This window comes from Suncus etruscus, chromosome 9 (assembly GCF_024139225.1).
Source record: "Suncus etruscus isolate mSunEtr1 chromosome 9, mSunEtr1.pri.cur, whole genome shotgun sequence".
Classification (NCBI taxonomy): Eukaryota; Metazoa; Chordata; class Mammalia; order Eulipotyphla; family Soricidae; genus Suncus; species Suncus etruscus.
This window is the reverse complement of record NC_064856.1, coordinates 106,231,403-106,248,977: the sequence shown is the minus strand read 5'-3', so window position 1 is coordinate 106,248,977 and position 17,575 is coordinate 106,231,403. Positions and strand designations below refer to the sequence as shown.

At 38.1% G+C, this 17,575-nt stretch overlaps 1 pseudogene; it reads right to left on the bottom strand.

Annotated features, from left to right (window-relative positions):
• Window positions 1-16,660: 16,660 nt before the first annotated feature.
• LOC126017906 (NADH dehydrogenase [ubiquinone] 1 alpha subcomplex assembly factor 8-like) lies at window positions 16,661-17,005 on the bottom strand (annotated as a pseudogene).
• Between the last annotated feature and the right edge of the window lie 570 nt (window positions 17,006-17,575).

Here is a 17,575-nt window from a genome sequence, read left to right as displayed (position 1 = left end):
TTTTTCTTGCCTAACTTATATGGCAAGTACTTCTATACAAATAGAAGATGCAAGGAGGGACAGGCTTGTCTTGTGCCAGATTTTAGAGGAAAGATTTTCAGTTTTTCTTTATTGAATATAATATTTCCCATGGGTTTGTGGTAAATAGTCTTGACTATATAGAAGTAAGTTTCTTCCATTCAATCATGTTGATGGTTTTTGTCATGAGTGGATGCTGGACCTTATTAAATGCTTTATTTGCATCTCTTGTTATGATCATATGGTTTGTTTTTCCTTTTGTTGATATGGTGTATTATGTTAATTGACTTGAGTATGTTAAACTATTCTTGCATCTCTAGAATAAAATCTACTTGGTCATGGTGTATGACCTTCTTGGTGATATGTTGAATATTATTTACTAGTATATTGTTGAGGATCTCTGCATCTGTGTTCATCACGAATATTTCTCTGTAATTCTCTTTTTTGTGGCATCTCTGCTTTTGGTATCAGGATGATATTAGCTTCCTAACAACTACTGGAGAGTGTTTCTTTTTCTTTAAGTTTCTGCAAGAGTCTGAAAAAAAATTGGAATTATATCTTCTTTAAAAGTTCAAAAAAGTTGTTAGTGAATCAATCTGGGCCTGGGGTTTTATATTGGGTAGACTTTTATTACCTTTCAAGTACCCTCATTAGAAATAAAATCATCTTTATTAAAATTGGGATGTTGTAAGTGTCCAAGAATTTATACATTTCTTCGTTTCTTTTGCTTTGTGGCATAGCTTTTCTCAAAGTAATCTTAACTCTTTGAATTTCTATATCTGTAGTAATCACTCATTTTTATTTCTAATTTAGTTTATTAAATTTATAACTTTCTCTTATTATTGCTAGTAATTATTGCTAGTTTTTATTTGTTTGTTTTGGTTTTTGGTCACACTGGATGATGCTCAGGGGTTACTCCTAGATCTGTGCTCAGAAATCGCCCCTGGCAGGCATGTGGGACTATATGGGATGCTGGGATTCAAAAAACCATCTGTCCTGGGTTGGCTGTGTGCAAGGCAAATGCCTTATCACTGTGCTACATCTCTGGACCCTGTATCTTGTTTATTTTTTCAATAACTAATTCTTTCTTTCACGAATCTTTTGTATTATTCTTTTTATTTACAAATAATTGATTTTTGCTCTGAGCTTTATTTTCTTCCATGTACATATTTTTGGTTCATTTTTTGATACCTTTACAATTTTTGGGCCATGCCCATGCTCAGGGGTTACTCCTGGCTCAGGGCTCAGGGCCATGCTCAGGGGTTACTCCTGGCTAAGCGCTCAGAAATTGCCCCTGGCTTGGGGGGACCATATGGGACGCCAGGGGATCGAACCGCAGCCCTTCCTTGGCTAGCACTTGCAAGGCAGACATCTTACCTCTAGCGCCACCTCTCCAGCCCCATCTTTACAATTTTAAGCTGTTCTATCATTTATTTAGGCCCCTTATTCCTTCCTGATGAGTGTTTTCAAAGGTATAATTGTTTCTCTTAGTATTGCTTTGGTTGTGTCCCACAAATTCTGAACATTTCATTTCACTTTATTGTTCTCATTTGTTTCCAAGAGTCTTTTGAATTCCTCTTTGTTTTTGTCTTTGACTCATTGATTCTTTAGTAGTGAACTGCTTAATTTCTAGTTGTTAAAGTTTTCCTCCTTGACTGTAATTTACTTCTAGGTTCATTGCATTATGACCTGAGAAATTATTTCATATAATTTCTGTCCTCTGATTTTATGAAGGTATATTTTAAGAGCCAGCATGTAGTCTATCTTGGAGAATGAGCAAATGCATTAGAGAAGACTGTATATTCAGTTCCAGTGTAGTGGATTATCTGAAGGAGGAAAAGAAAAGTGAGAAGGAAGTAGAAACTAAGAATCTTTTTCCCAGTCTGAAGTCTAAAATCTGTCAGTGTCTTCTGGGGGTTTCTTTATTAAGAGGAATTAGTCGAAATTCACCAGCCAGAGGTGGCCAGGAGAAGCCTTTAGATCCAAGTTCAAGAGAAAGATAGATGAAAAATGCAGAACAGGCAGCATCTTACCAAAGCTTTATCTCTGGTTTCTAGAGGACTGTTCTAGAGGCAGCACTGTTCTGGTATCGACCTTGGGCCCACCCTCTAATGGTAAAAAATTTTTTATACACAGCTTCACAAAGGGATATGTCCAAGGGGAATGTAAGGGGCAAGTTAAATTCCTACTATAAGGTATGTCCTGACCAACTGCCATTAAATCAGTACTACATATATCTACTAATCTACTCTCTTGCATTTCTCCATTCATAGCCAGTATAACTTAGCTGGTTGACCTGTTCAGGGGTGACAGGGCAATACTAAAGAATCGTACTATTTTATGTTGCATTGTCTTCCTTCAATTTTTTTCAGCAATTGAGGTTGGAGAGATAGTACAGTAGTAGGGCATTTGCTTTGCATTCAATCAATCCAGGATGGATGGTGGTTTGAATCCTGGCATACCATATGGTCCATCATGCTTGCCAGGAATGACTTCTGAGCACAGAATCACCCCCTGAGAGCCAGTTTTGACAGTAAAAATTTGGTAGTAATATTTTTAAATATTTTTCTTGTCCCTCATTGGATCTATATAAGTTTAGGAGTGTGTTTTTCTGTTGTACATATCTCTTGATTGTTAAGAAATATCCATCTCTGTCCTTATAATCTTTTAAAGTCAAAATTTGTGTAACATGATATTAGTATGAACTGTCCCAGTCTTTGTAAGGGAGTGTTTGATAGAATGATTGTTCTCCAACCTTTGACTTTGAATCTATGCTTGTTCTGACAATTCAGATATACTTCTTGTAAATAGAAAAACTTTGGATACAGCTTTTTGTTCCATTTTGCTACTCCATTTCTCTTAACTCGTGCAATTAGATTATTGGCATTGAAAGAGCTAATTTTCATGAGATTTAGTGTCATCTTTCTTGGAGTTTTGTGTGTTGTTCTGTCTTGTTTTAAAGTAGACCTTTCAGTTAATCTTTTTATTTTTTTTAAAAAAATCTTTTGTTTATAGGGCTGGAGAGATAGCATGGAGGTAAGGCATTGCATTTGCCTGCACACAGAAGGACTTTAGTTTGAATTCTGGCATCCCATATGGTCCCCCGAGCATGTCAGGAGCGATGTCTGAGCATAGATCCAAGAGTAACTCCTGAGCCCTGCCGGGTGTGACCCCAAAACAAACAGACAAAAATATCTTTTATTTAAGCACCATGGTTATAAGCATGTTTGTAGTGGGCTTCAGTGATAAAATGTACACCTCCCTTCACAGGTGCAACTTTCCTATCAGCAATGTCGCCCAAATCCCTTCTTCTCTACTCCCTGCCTATCTTCGAGACAGCCATTCTATTTCTTTCACTCACTATCATTGTCATGACAGTTGTTGGTATAATTATTTCTCTAACTGCATTCAACAATCTCTGTTATTAAGTTCTATAAAGCTTCATATCATGGGCTGGTCCTTCCAATCCTCATCTCTATTATCCTTGAGTACTATTACTATACTGTGTATTTTATTTTTATTAAATACCACACATGAATGATACTCTCCTTTGTCTATCTCTTTCACCCTGACTCATTTCATTCATCATAATTTTTATGTCCATCCAAAGAGTCACAAAGAGAAAACTTTAACACCTTGAAATTAAATAGCTCACTTCTTTTGAACAAGTGTGTCAGAGGTGAAATGCAATTAAATTTAAGAGATTCCTGGAAACAAATGCAAATTATGACAAAAATTATCAGAATTTGTGGAATAGAGAAAAAGTGGTACTAAGAGGAAAATTTATAGTTTTACAAGCACACATCATAAAGGGAAAGGTGTCCTACATATATAACTTAATGACACAGCTTATAAAATTGGAAAATGATCACCAAAATGAACCAAAAATATAGGCAGAAAGAAATAACAAAACTCAGTTTATTTTTTCCCTACCACAATGCTATCTCTTCAACCTTGTACTCTTTTATTTATTTTGATCTTTATATTATCAAAATTTTTAATATGTATATTATAGTCTCTTCTAGGTTACTATTCAAGATTTCCAATTTTGAGATAAAAACTACTGCCTCTTTTTATATTTCTCATTTTTATGTTTTCTTTGTGAATTTTTATTATGGCATTACTTTTGCTGTGATGAGGTATTTGGGGTAGAAGAATATAATATCACCATCCTCTAGGTACCCCAAAGGGAATCCAAAATTACCTAGACCACACTGATTTTAAATTTGCAGTTTCCTGCAGGATCGGTAAAGTTAGACTGGATACCAATGGAAATCACAGACATAACAATTCATTTTGGTTTTCTTGGTTTTTGATTCTCAGGAGTTAATCCTGGCTATGAGCTCAGAAATCACCCCCTGGCTTGGGGACCATATGGGATGCCAGGGTATCAAACTGCAGTCTGTCCTAGGCTAGTGTGGGCAAGGCCTTATCGCTTGTGCCACTGCTCCAGCCCCAACTTTTCATTTATTTATTTATTTTTCATTTATTTATTTATTTATTTATTTATTTATTTATTTATTTATTTATTTATTTATTTATTATTTATTTATTGGTTTTTGGGCCACACCCGGCGGTGCTCAGGGGTTTCTTCTGGCTGTCTGCTCAGAAATAGTTCCTGGCAGGCACGGGGGACCATATGGGACACCTTGATTCGAACCAACCTCCTTTGGTCCTGAATCAGCTGCTTGCAAGGCAAACACCGCTGTGCTATCTCTCCGGGCCCAAATATTAACTTTTTTTTTTTTTTTTTTGGTTTTTGGGTCACACCCGGCGGTGCTCAGGGGTTACTCCTGGCTGTCTGCTCAGAAATAGCTCCTGGCAGGCCCAGGGGACCATATGGGACACCGGGATTCGAACCAACCACCTTTGGTCCTGGATCGGCTGCTTGCAAGGCAAACACCGCTGTGCTATCTCTCCGGGCCCTCAGTTCATCTTTTAAGGCTGGTTTTTAGCCTGTAAATTTCTGAGCTTTTGTTTATACATGAAGCTGTTTATCTTTTCTTCAAACCTGAATGTATGTCTGACTGGATGGTATACTCTTGGTAGAGCATTTATTTAATTGAGTTTTGTCACTATATGCCACACTGCTTTTGGGCCTTGAGGTTTTCTTGTGACAAATCTAATGTAAATCTTAAGGATTATGTAATGAATGTAATTTCCCTTTTAGATCTTGCTGCCTTCAATATTTTATACCTATATGTGGTTTTTGTCATTGTGTCTAATATGTCTCTTGGGGTGCTTTTCTTTAGTCTGGTACTATTCTGGAAAGCAGGATTTGGTCACATGCACACTTTAGCTCTGGAAGTTTCTCTGCATTGATGTCTTTGATTATTGATTTTTTTTTACTATTGATTCTTATTCTTTTTTTCTCAATATTAACAACATTTATTAAAAGTTGGAATGAAGCAAAGTCATTGCAAGTTCATATGGGAAAATAAACAATAGCTTGAAAATCCCTGAAACAACAGAACTTATCCTACTATTTAAATTCATTATAAATGCTAATTTTTTATTTTTATTGTGGCCAAAGTGAATTACAAATCTTACACAGTGATATTTAAGGTACACAGTGACAATAGATGAGGGCCTTTCCACCAGCAGTGTTGTACTCCCTTCATCCCTGTTCCCAAGCATATATCCCTTATCTCCCTCCTTCATCCCCCAGAATGCTAGTGTAACTAAAAGCATATATGTTAACACTAATGTAACCTTTTTTTTTGCAGTTCCAGATATGTTTACTAGTGGTTTCTTAAAGGTTTGGAGTCAAAGGAGCACTGTAAAAAATTTTAGTGTGGCAATTATCGTTTGCATGGGCCCACCAAAGTATGGGGGTCATGGAAAGGAAAAACTTTGGCCTAAGTACAAGGAGACCCTACCTCTAAAGTCTCCTGACATAAGACCATTTCTAGGCTCCAGGCAAACTAGTTTGTCCAGTCCCAGTTATTGTCTGTAGTGCCATACAGTTATATTTTTCAGTCTCTGTTGTTGATCTCACATTTCTGTATTGACGGTCCTGTAAACTGTATATCCTACATTGAAGTCAGGATGGTGCGGAGCGGCGTCTAATTTCAACTCACAATTAACGGGCAATGCAGAAAGCCCTGTCCATTATGCAGGTCATTGTTGTTTAAATCTTCTTAGTGTTAAGGGAAGACTCTTTTGAATAAATCGATCTCAGAGCAGCAGTAGGGTCTTCCCTGGTAGAGGACTGCTTCCAGGTGATGTCAATAAACAACGTTGGATGTTTCATAGATGGCTTCCCTGGTTCAGGGGTGACTGAAAAATGCCCAAATCTCTGAGGCCTGTGTCAGGTCATCATGTCAATATTCAGGGTTTGTAAGGTTCCATATTGCACCACAAGATTTTTGTGTTCCTATCTCTATTAGATAAGAACTTATTTGTATGAATAGTATTTTCCATTTTAATGTGCCCACGCAAACAAGGAATAATGCTACCTGACCTTATCAGCACATAAGGGGGCCGAAAGAACAAGTCCAACAATCCCCATGACCTCGTTCAAACATAAGCATCAAACTGAGGAACTCTTTCACCAAAATTCCTTATTGAACAGTTCACAGCGAGATTGGTGCCTATGGGGATGCTAGCATAAGTCCAACTATCCAATTGACTTGGTTCTTATATAAACGTTAAATGGAGAGACACTTCTAAAAACTTCCTTATTTAAAAAATAACAAAGGGAAGGAAAGATAGAGAGGGACTCTTTCACCAAAATACCTTACTGAACAGTTCACAAAGAGGAGAAAAGATAAAAAGTGGGGAAAATAAACAATCTAACTTAAGACACTGAACTCAATTGTAACCGTTCATGGGGACTAATCAGAAACCTAGTATGGTAGCAACCACAGTTACACAAGGAAAGAAGGAAGAGGCCAAGAGACCGCTGAGAGTAAACAAGTAGGTAAAGATTACTGGCCCCTTCTTAGCCTGAGAGTCCATCCTCTCATTTTTATTTTGAAAATATATGGTACCCCCACCTGAACTTAACTCTTCCCAAACTGAGAGTCAATCCTCCCATTTATATTTTAAATATATAAGGTATGCGGGGGGGACACTAGCCCCTGCCCGGTTTTTTAAATGGAGACCAATGAGAAGAAAAACAAATACCAGTGAATATCACGATGTAATGTCCCAACATACACCAGTGTTGCATCGGCCTGCCAACCACCCCATGTGTCCCCCCCACCCCTTATTGTTGGGAGAGAAAGGGGGAAAGCCTGAGGACCACGATAGAGTCCACCTAGGCTGGCAACCAGGGAAGGGCTGCAGTAGAGGGGGAAATAGGGGAACGACTGAAGGCCTGCTGAGCCTCCCACCACCCCCAAGCTAGGGAGAATGCCATCCGTCATGGTGTGTCCCCTAACCCGATACGTGGGAAGAGCTGGCTTCCAGGATCAAGGCACTGGAAACCAGCTATCTGCTCGGCCCCTCCCTCTGTTCCTCCTCCCTAAAGTAGGGAAGTGGGGGGAAGCCTGGATACCCCTAATAGAGTCCATCTGGAACCCACAGCAGGCTACCCGAGGTGGCACTCAGGCCAGGCCTAGAGTCCAAGGGAAGATAGGCGAATGGCTGGAGGCCTGCCAAGCCTCCCAGCACTCTCCAAGCTAGGGAGAATGCCATCCGGCATGGGGTGTCCTCTAACCCCATACAGGGAAGAGCTGGCCTCCGACTATTGATTCTTTATGGAAATTTTTCCTTGGATATCTGGAACTTCAATTATTCTTATGCTGTTTCTTTTTATTAAAAAGCTTCTGATTTAGTCTGTTCTTTGATTATTTTTTCCATTGTCTGATCATTTGTTTTATTATGGCTTTGTTTTTTACTCCTTCTGTTGTATGGCGTTGTTAATCTTTTTTGTTTTTGTTTTTGTGTCACACCCAGTGACGCTCAGGGTTTCTCCTGGCTATGCACTTATAAATCGTTCCTGACTTGGGGGACCATATAGAATTCCAAGGGATCAAACTGTGGTCTGTCCTAAATGCATGCAAGGCAAAAGCCCTACCATTTGTGCCACTGCTCCAGCCCCTGGAGTTCTTATTCTGCTCTTCTTTTAGTTCACTGATTATTTTCTCAGCTAGTGTTACTTTGTTTACTTTATACCTTTTGGGAAAGGAAAGCCTGAACAATATGTAAGGAGAGTCATGAAAGATTATGGTTACATAGTCCCGCACAACTGAATGCTGGCCATCTGGGGAGCAAAGAATGGATCAAGCCCTTGTCCTGCCAAAGACTTAATTACTGCCTATATCTTTATTATTCCAAATCTCAGCAGCATTACATAACATCAGAAGTCATAGTAACAGCAATAGTGCTTTGAATTTATGTACACTTTTTCCAGAGCTATAAAATATATACATTTTAAAAAATGTACAAATTATCCCAGCAGCCGTCACCCCTGTGAAAACAACCAACCATTGAACAGACCACAAAATACAGTGGACCAGTCTGTGCAGATGTCAACAAGTCCCCACCTGCTGGCCTAATGCTGTTATAACCCTAGATATTTTACCTTTCAAATTCCTGTCTCCCTTCAGCCTCTCATGTTCAAAAAACTTTTTATGACTATATGAACATCAGGGGACTTGACAGCTAAAAGTTCCCCCCCCAAAAAATTAATAGATTTCTTTTCCTGAGGGAAGGTTGTTTGAGAACCCTAGGTGGTGACCTGCCTTGACGCTCTGTTTAGCCAAAAATACAGCTAGCGAGGTAGATAGGTGGAAAGTTTCCTTCCATATGGACATTGTTTCCTAAGAAGAGGAGAGAACAGGGCAGGTCGCTATCTCCTCTGCTAATTCAATAGCCCAATTCTCCTTTCTGTATCTGCTAATTAACTTTAAGGTCTGTGTAGGAAGAAGAAAGGAATTACCAAAACTCTTAAAGTTAGCACTCTTTTATTACAGGAAATTTTATTGAGCAATCTTTACTCTCATATGGCTTCCACAGACACTTTTGGTGCACTAAATTTCTCAAAAAGCATTCTTAAGAGTGTGTTCTTTTGAAACATCGATTTGAAAAATTCAGCGATGTTATCAAATAATCCATCTCGTTCTCCAACTTGTGCTTCAGCTAAAAAAGAAGAGAAAAAAAATACATGAACTATGCCCTCTAATGGAGCTCTTTGACTTTAATAATTTCTCTTTCTCTCATCAATGAGCAGATATCATCCCATTTGAGCATATGTCATCCCTTCCGCAGACTACACCTATGTGCTGATAAATAACTAGACTTAGAGGATTCACGAGAGGACTCAGAAAAACCACTGGAGGCCAAAAATATCACATTATACTGGGAAAGATAAAATCATTTAACAACTAATTGCTCACTGCTTGAAGTTGAGTGCTCCTTTGGCTTGTCTTTCTCATTCTCTGGTCCTCACTATTCATGGTAACTGCTATAAAGATGGAAATATATATATATATAATATGTGACATATAAATGTTTGACTCTAGTTCAAACAATTGGTTAAAAGAAATGCCAGATTGCACATAAAATATCTTTCTTTTTTTCTTTGCTTCTTCTTGTACTATACTTCTCCATAAATCAGTTGGTCCAACTTAACCACAATGTAAGTAACATGTTTCAAGCCTTGTACTATCTTCCAACCCTAATACCTGAACCTCCTAAGACTGCATATGACTTACTGTTTTCTGGTTTCCATGTTTGTAAAAATGTTTAACTACCCCATAATTGATTTTTTGCAAACATTAGTGAAGCCAGAGCGATAGCACCGCATGTAGAGTGATTGCCTTGTAAGCAGAAGACCTGGGTTTGATCACTGGAATCCCATATGGTTCACTGAGCCTGCCAGGCTTTATTTATAAGTGCGTAGCCAGAAGTACATGCTAAGTGCTGCATGTGTGGCTCCAAAATAAAAACCACACCAAACCAAAACATTAGTGATTACTAAGTTATACTTCTCTCTATAAGACATATGCTTTTATGGGGCAATAACTCACCAAAAAGGAATTGTATTGGACTTTGATGTGCACTAGTCCTACTAAATAATTTGCCTTCCAACTTCTCAGAATCCCACCAGCATACTGATACTAGTCTTATTAGAAATGGTACTCACCCTGGTAGCAGCAAAGCACCAGAGCAACCAGCAAAATGGACAAAAATGACTTTATCATTTATATGGCTGTGAACTTTCAGCTTGTAGCAAAGGATGCACAGTCAGGAAGCTAGACTTAGGAATCTAGGATGCTTTTCTTGGGCTACTTATATCCACCAAACCTCCTGGTACTTCCCACATGGACATGAGTATGACACAAGGCTTGGCTTCTATCCTTAATTCGTCCCTTCCTGTGTACTGATGTTATCTACCAGATTAACAGATTTCAATGCTGTACTCAAAGTTCCTATAACATATTGCTACATGATGGATATTTACATTTTAGAAATGACCGCACATGCTCAGAAAGATGAGTTTCCACTCGCCATCTGCTTTGCTAGTTCCACAATTTCAAGTGCATATCTGATTTTGCATATGTTCTTTAGTATAATGAATGTCTATCACAAAATAATGAGAGTTTCTTGCAGACATACATACACTGTAGTACATACAGAGTACAAATTTACAATGTTTAAAACATGAGATTAATTGATTCCCTTCATGCCAGACTTCAAGTTGAGTGCATGGAGGAAGGCTCCCCATGTCACAATTTAGAAGAAAATCAGAGCCTTTGAGATTTGAAAGACATGATAATGAAGAGGGATGAAATTTGACTTATCCCTTATTTTTTATATAGGAATTAGGTTTCATTGAGTTTCTTATAGATAAATGTAGTGTCTCTTCTTTCATTGCATTTGCAAATAGGAAAACCCCACATTTTGAGATATTTGGTTCACCAAATAGTTCATGTTCATGTACTATCTCCACACCCACAAAAGAGTGCTGTTAGAATCCAGGACATCTGAGTGAAAACCTTGGGGATCAATGTGTCGTAGAGAAGAGCTGACTTGAGTGTACTAAAAGCACTGCTCAACTTTTCTGTCAACAAGAATTTCTCAAAGAAATAAAGAATACTAATACAAATGTTGTGATATAACAGGATCAGAGGATATTATCAGGGGGCAAAGGAAACAGCTCTTTTGTTATGATATAGAGCAGTCTTATATAGGCCTTGTCTACGATACATAGTTCATAAGGTCCCTTCATTACCAATTGGTGAAGTTCTGAGCAACCAATGTATTAGCTTGGACCTCTTAGCCCGCTGCCAGTCTAGCCTATTCTTTGCCATAACAATAATTTGCGATGATTTTATCTTCATAGGACAGAATATTTAAGTGAAAAATAATTTTCTCTTTGGATTATTGAATGAATAACTCTTTCAAAAATACTCATGGAATTATTCAAGTTAATGAGAAGTTTCATGACTTCAAAATACTTCTTCACATATAAACTCTATATTATACTTTTCCACATATAAACTCCATCTATTTACAACTCCATTATGGCATCTTGGATACTGAGAATGTATTGACAAAAGAACTTTGGAATCCTCAAACACATACTGAAATATATTGACATACACACTGTGTGCCATAACAGAAAAAATCATAAAAAGTGACATATAGTTATGAAAGGGAATTTATATGAACACGCGAATAACCCTCATTATTGAGAAAATTTTCTCCTAGAAAAAGTTAGCTGTCTCAAATTTTTCTGCCACTTAAATTACTTGCAGTATCCTAGAGGGATACTTTCATGCTCTGACTTTTCAACTTCTCTCTGAGTTTTCCTGATTCATTCATCTCATAAACTAAGATTACTTAGGTTCAAACTTAGAGCTGGGACTCCTCATTAGATGCTCACTCTGGAACATCAATTTATGCAGGTCTAATAAATTTGGATTATAGTGTCTCATTTTATAGGATTTTGGTCTTAAATATTAATATTGGATTAAATCTGAGAACAATGAAGGCTGGAGAGATTGAAAAAGGTTGAATCCCATTTAATCTCTGCACCTCATGGTTTCTGAAAAAAATGCTAGGTAGAATAATGATGGCCCTCCCCATTTGAGGACTGACTGGCAGTCAGAGAGGGCCCTGAGCATTACCTAATTGGCTCCATAATTATCAATCCTCTACAACCCCTGCAGCACTACATCTTAAACCTACATATTGATATAATATTCTGGCGGGTAGAGCATTATAGGGGACCTGTCTACACCATTGACAACAATTTCTATACCTCAAAATATAACGGGCGTTCAGTAAGCCCCCAGATATATCTCTCATTTTTTTCTGGCACGGAGAACTGAATTAACCTCATGGGATTTCTCAAAATGCCTGCTGTGGAAGCTTTGTCTGTGCGTGGAGAGTTGAGGAATTCCCTGAGATATTTCTGAAATTCATGTCATGGTACAGATATTATATTCCCTTCATACTATTTGGCTCAAATATGAATCTGTCCTTTTTATATTTACAGGCTGAAATTTGGCCTCAAAATATTCTTTTGTCCAGAGAATTTTCAGTACCAAAATAATAAGACAATTTTTCTCTCTCTGTCAGCCCTGTTTATACCCAATATCCAATTCAGAAACTTAGTTCTGAGTCATTGAAGCTCCTAGTTCGATACAAAATGTACATTTCTTTGACCTGGCTTTCTTCTAACTCAAAAACAACTTTTTTACTGCTAGCCACAGTCTGTCATTCTTGGCTCAGCTCCCAAATAGCAGTCAAGCAGTTTTCACCTTTTGTTTTATGATTTTCTTTTCTAACTCAAGTCTTCCACGATAAGATCCTTTTCACCTGAGCAGCCTTACTAGTTAGATTGAAATTGATATACTACCAGGTCTGTCAATGTTTTGTTTTTCCAAACTCCTGAGCATTGTAAATGCAGAAATTCCTTTTATGCCTACAAATGTCATTGTCCCCTTTAAATACTCCTAGCATCGAGATGAAAGCCATCACATGCTTGCCAGAACATATGGACCCATACTTTGATGTGTGGTCTCATTTCTTCAATATTTTTCTGCATGCCGGTCCATTTAGTGCCCACTCCTTGAAGTAGGATTTGTTGAAGTCCAACTGGAACTGTAGGACAGAAGGAGTTGCAGGACAGAAGCCGCCCACAGCAGGGGCTGATTTAGAGGCCCTTATCAAAACCAAGGAGAAAACCACAAACTCTTCAATTTGGGAAAATGCTCAACAGAGTGTCCTATTCTAAATCTTAGCAATAATGCTTCTTTAACAAAATGAGAACTTAAATTTTCAGACAAAGCAATCTTGTTCATTCCTACTCAAATATCAAACTGAATGTGTCCAACACTACAAGTGGGGGTTGTTTATTTTCTCAATTTTGAACAGATGATGCTTTATTTCTGGATCTAAATAACTTGGATTAGATCATTTGCTATGTGGTCTTCTCCTTTTGACTTATTGTTTCACATAGCCCATTCATTCAAGTCATGTTGCAGCAAATAAAGATTTCTCCTTTTTTGCATCTGAATATTATATGTGCATATGTGCCATGATTTAATCATCCTGTTTATAATTGATTTATTGTTTGGGTGGAGTTTGGGTCATACCCAGTGATGCTTAGGGTTTACTCCTGGCTCTGAGCTCAGTAATCACTTCTGGCAGGCTCTGCTGACTATATGGCATGCCAGGAATTGAACCAGGGTCTCTCTGGGGTTGGACACTTGCAAGGCAAATGCCCTACCTCTTTGCTATTGCGCCGGCCTCTATGCTTAATTTCTTGAGTTGATTTAGATCTTAACTTTTATTAGTAGCACCACAATAAATACATCTTTATTGTATGGGTGTATATATATTTCCAGTGGGTGTATTTGTGTATTTGTGTTCTTGATATAGACTGAAAGAAATGGCATAAATAGTTCATGTGGTAGTTTTTCATTCAATGTTTTGAGTAGTCTCCAACATGCCATCCAGAAGGAGGAAGTAGTGTACAGTGTTGCAAAAGTGAATTGAATGTTTATTTTTTACCACATCCCCACCAGCACAGGTTGTTTCTAGAAGCTTTGCAGATAGGTCCTTCTTTCTGGTGTGACTTGATATATCATTCTCAATTTCATTCCACTTCCCTCATAACCCATGGTGAAGGAAACTTTTTATTTATCCATCCATCTACCTATCTTCTTTGCATAGGTGTCCTTCATTTATATCAATAAATTGTTTTTGTTTTCTTTTTTTTTTTTTTTTTTTGGTTTTTGGGCCACACCCGGTAACACTCAGGGGTTACTCCTGGCTATGTGCTCAGAAGTTGCTCCTGGCTTGGGGGACCATATGGGACACCGGGGGATCGAACCTCGGTCCATCCAAGGCTAGCGCAGGCAAGGCAGGCACCTTACCTTTAGCGCCACCGCCCGGCCCCTGTTTTTGTTTTCTTTATGCAGAGTTTTGTGAATTTTTTCTTTATCCTCAAAAAGAGCTTTTGTTACATGTATAGCCACATGACACAGCATATTTCTTGTTATCTATCAAAAAAATTGATACAAAATTTCATAGATACCATTATTCACATTATTGTGGATAGAGATTACATATTAATAAAAATCGTACAAAATTTCATAGAGATCACTATTCATTATTGTTGCTCTTAGCACAATAGATGATATGTGATATCAATCTAGGTTGCCAATCACTGATGCGTTTATAATGAAGATGCAGGATGTTTACACTGCTTCAAGGAATAATAAAATTATGCAATTCCCTGCCACTTGGATGGAGCTTATGTTAATTGAAGCAAGTTTAAAGTATAAATAAAGGAAGATTGTACCTTTCTGGTAAATATAATGTAATAGAAAAAGGTATCAAAGGGAGAATACTCTAACCCTAGATTATATATAGAAAAAAAGAATATAAAAAGAGAGAAATAGAGGAAAAGAAGAAAGGCTGCAGAGGCCTGGCAGATGGCAAGAATCTGACACATCGGTGGTGTAGATATATGTGGATATGCATATAAAATTACATTACATATAAAGTTACACATAAAATTACATATAAAGTTACACAAACCACAGATCATTATATAAATTACATAAACCAAAAAGCTAATAAAACTGTAATAGATACAAACTACAAAAAGCAAACTTAAAAAAGTCTGTAATGGGAGGATGAAGTGTGAGAGAATACCTATAGATATGATGGAGAGAACTGGGCACTAAAGGTGGGATTGATGTTGGAAAATTGTGTGCCTAGAACACTGTTTTGAACTTTTTAAAAAGCACACTACCTTAGGCTGGGGAGATAGCACAGCAGTAGGGCATTTTCTTTGCAAACAGCTGTTCCAGGATGGATGGTAGTTCAAATTCTGGCATTTGAGATGGTCCTATATTATACCCGCTAGGACTGATTTCTGAGCACAGAACCAGGAGTAACCCCTAAAAGCCATCGGGTGTGACCCAAAAACCAAAAATAAAATAAAATAAAATAAAAACATACTTCCTTAAGAACTATAGAGAAAGGGGAATATGATGTGGGGAGGAAAATGGGACAATAGATGAGGTAAATGTAAAATGTTATAGAGGGTATGGTTTTGGAATATGTTATTTATAAAAGAATATCATTAATAGTTTTGTAAGCTATGTTGTCCAAAATAAATTAATGAAGACCATATTTTTAAAAAAATCACTTTTGTTTTGTCTCTATATGTTAACACAAAGAAGGCTGTATAAAATATTTATATTTGCTTTAAAAATCTAGCCTCTGTAATGGAATTAAGAGAAGGTAACCCATAAGAAATAGAAAACAACTCAAGAAGAGACAAAATAACATAAGGAAATGAGAAATTACTCCATGTTTGTAGACTGATAACATTAGCATAATTGAAGTGAGAATTTTATCCAAATCCCATCCCTTAATGAGATGAAATTGATATGAAATAAAATGAGTGACATGGAAAGACACTCTAGGCCAATTTAGTTCTGTCATTTACTAAATGTGGACTTCAACAAAGGGCTGATCGTCTCAGCCTCACTTATCACATACGCAAAAATAGTGATAGCAATCCATACATTCTAAGTCTTGCATCAAAGTTAATACAAAAAATTACTTGGAAATTATAAAACACTGGATGTCAGGGCATATTATTAATCTATCCTTCAAATCTAAATGACAGGATCACAGGATAGTAGACTTTCAGTTGAGAAGTTTTTTCTTCTTCTTCTTCAGTACTTTGAATCTGTTGTGCAACACTTCGATCAGATTTTAATTAATTTATATAAGACATATATAGAGATTCTGTGTCATTCAACAAATTCTGTCTCTTTCTACTTTTATGTCTTTAGTTCTTGATACTTTGATTACAATATATCTTGGTGCTGAGTTTTGTTTGGCACTCCTTGGGCTCCTGAATCTATGTACAAGCCTTTTCCCAGAAACTAAGGAAGTTCTGTTTTCCGTTTTGGTCTTGGGGCCAAAACCATGGCTTACTTCTGGTTTGGAATAGAGCGATTCTGTGGCATGGTCATTGGGAAAATGTTTATTCTGGGTGATAGAGGCAGCAGACAAGGTTTCAGCAGGGCAATAAAAAACTTAGTCTTCCCTTTCTTCCCTAAATGGCCACCTTTATTCTGTGTGGGTCTGTGTCCTAATAATCTTTCACATCTTGGTTTATATTCATTAGAGAAAAGAGTGAGTCTATGGAGCTGGTTCATTTTTTTTTTTTCCGCTCAGCGTCTTTATTTTTGGTGTCTGAGGCTTCCTTTAGCACTCAAGTCTCCTGTACATCAGCCCACACACAGCTTTCAGTGCACTCAGCCCACTGGAGTCTTGGGCAACGGTCTCCTAAGGCCCCCCCAGGGTCTTCTTGGCCGCGGCGGCGAAGCAGCTCCGCAGGGCCTGGAACTCGCGCACTCACAGATCCCGGCTCAGGCGGCCGCCAGGGGCCGTGGACGCCTGCACGCACCTGCCGTAGGCGGAGGCCTCGTCCCCGCAGGCCGCCAGGCGCTCGGGGAAGGCGCGGAGGCGGCTCCACAAGACTCCGTTTGCGGCCATGACAGCCCGGCCCCCCCGACCAGGAGCTGGCTCATTTTGAACATGAAGACTGCATCTTTGGGTGTGGTTATGTCTGCCAGGCTTTCCTGAAAGAATAAATGGGTGTGGATGGGATACGGTGCCCACAGTCACTACAAAAGGCCATGGTAACATCATCTCCTAAACTGGCATACTAGAAATTTTTTCAATTTGGTGTCTCTAAAGGGAATTGTAGAAGTGTAATGAGTCAGTATCATTGGAAAAAATGGTGATTCTGGATGATGGAGGAAAATACCAGGTTTTGGTAGACCAATCTCTCTTCCCAAGATGGCCAACTTTCGGCTGCAAAGGTCAATGTACTCATGATCTTTTGCAGCTTAGTTTATGTCTCATTTGAGAAAAGAGTGAGTTTACATTGATGGCAGAGTTTGAAAATCAAATCAAATTCTTTTCAAAATGCTAATCACAGGTGACTGAGAGATAGTACAGTGCTTAAGGTACTTGCCTGACACATAGCTGACCTGAGCTAGATCCCAAGAAATTGAATGGTGCTCGAAGTTCTCCAGTAATGTTCTCAAAGAACAGGAACATGAAT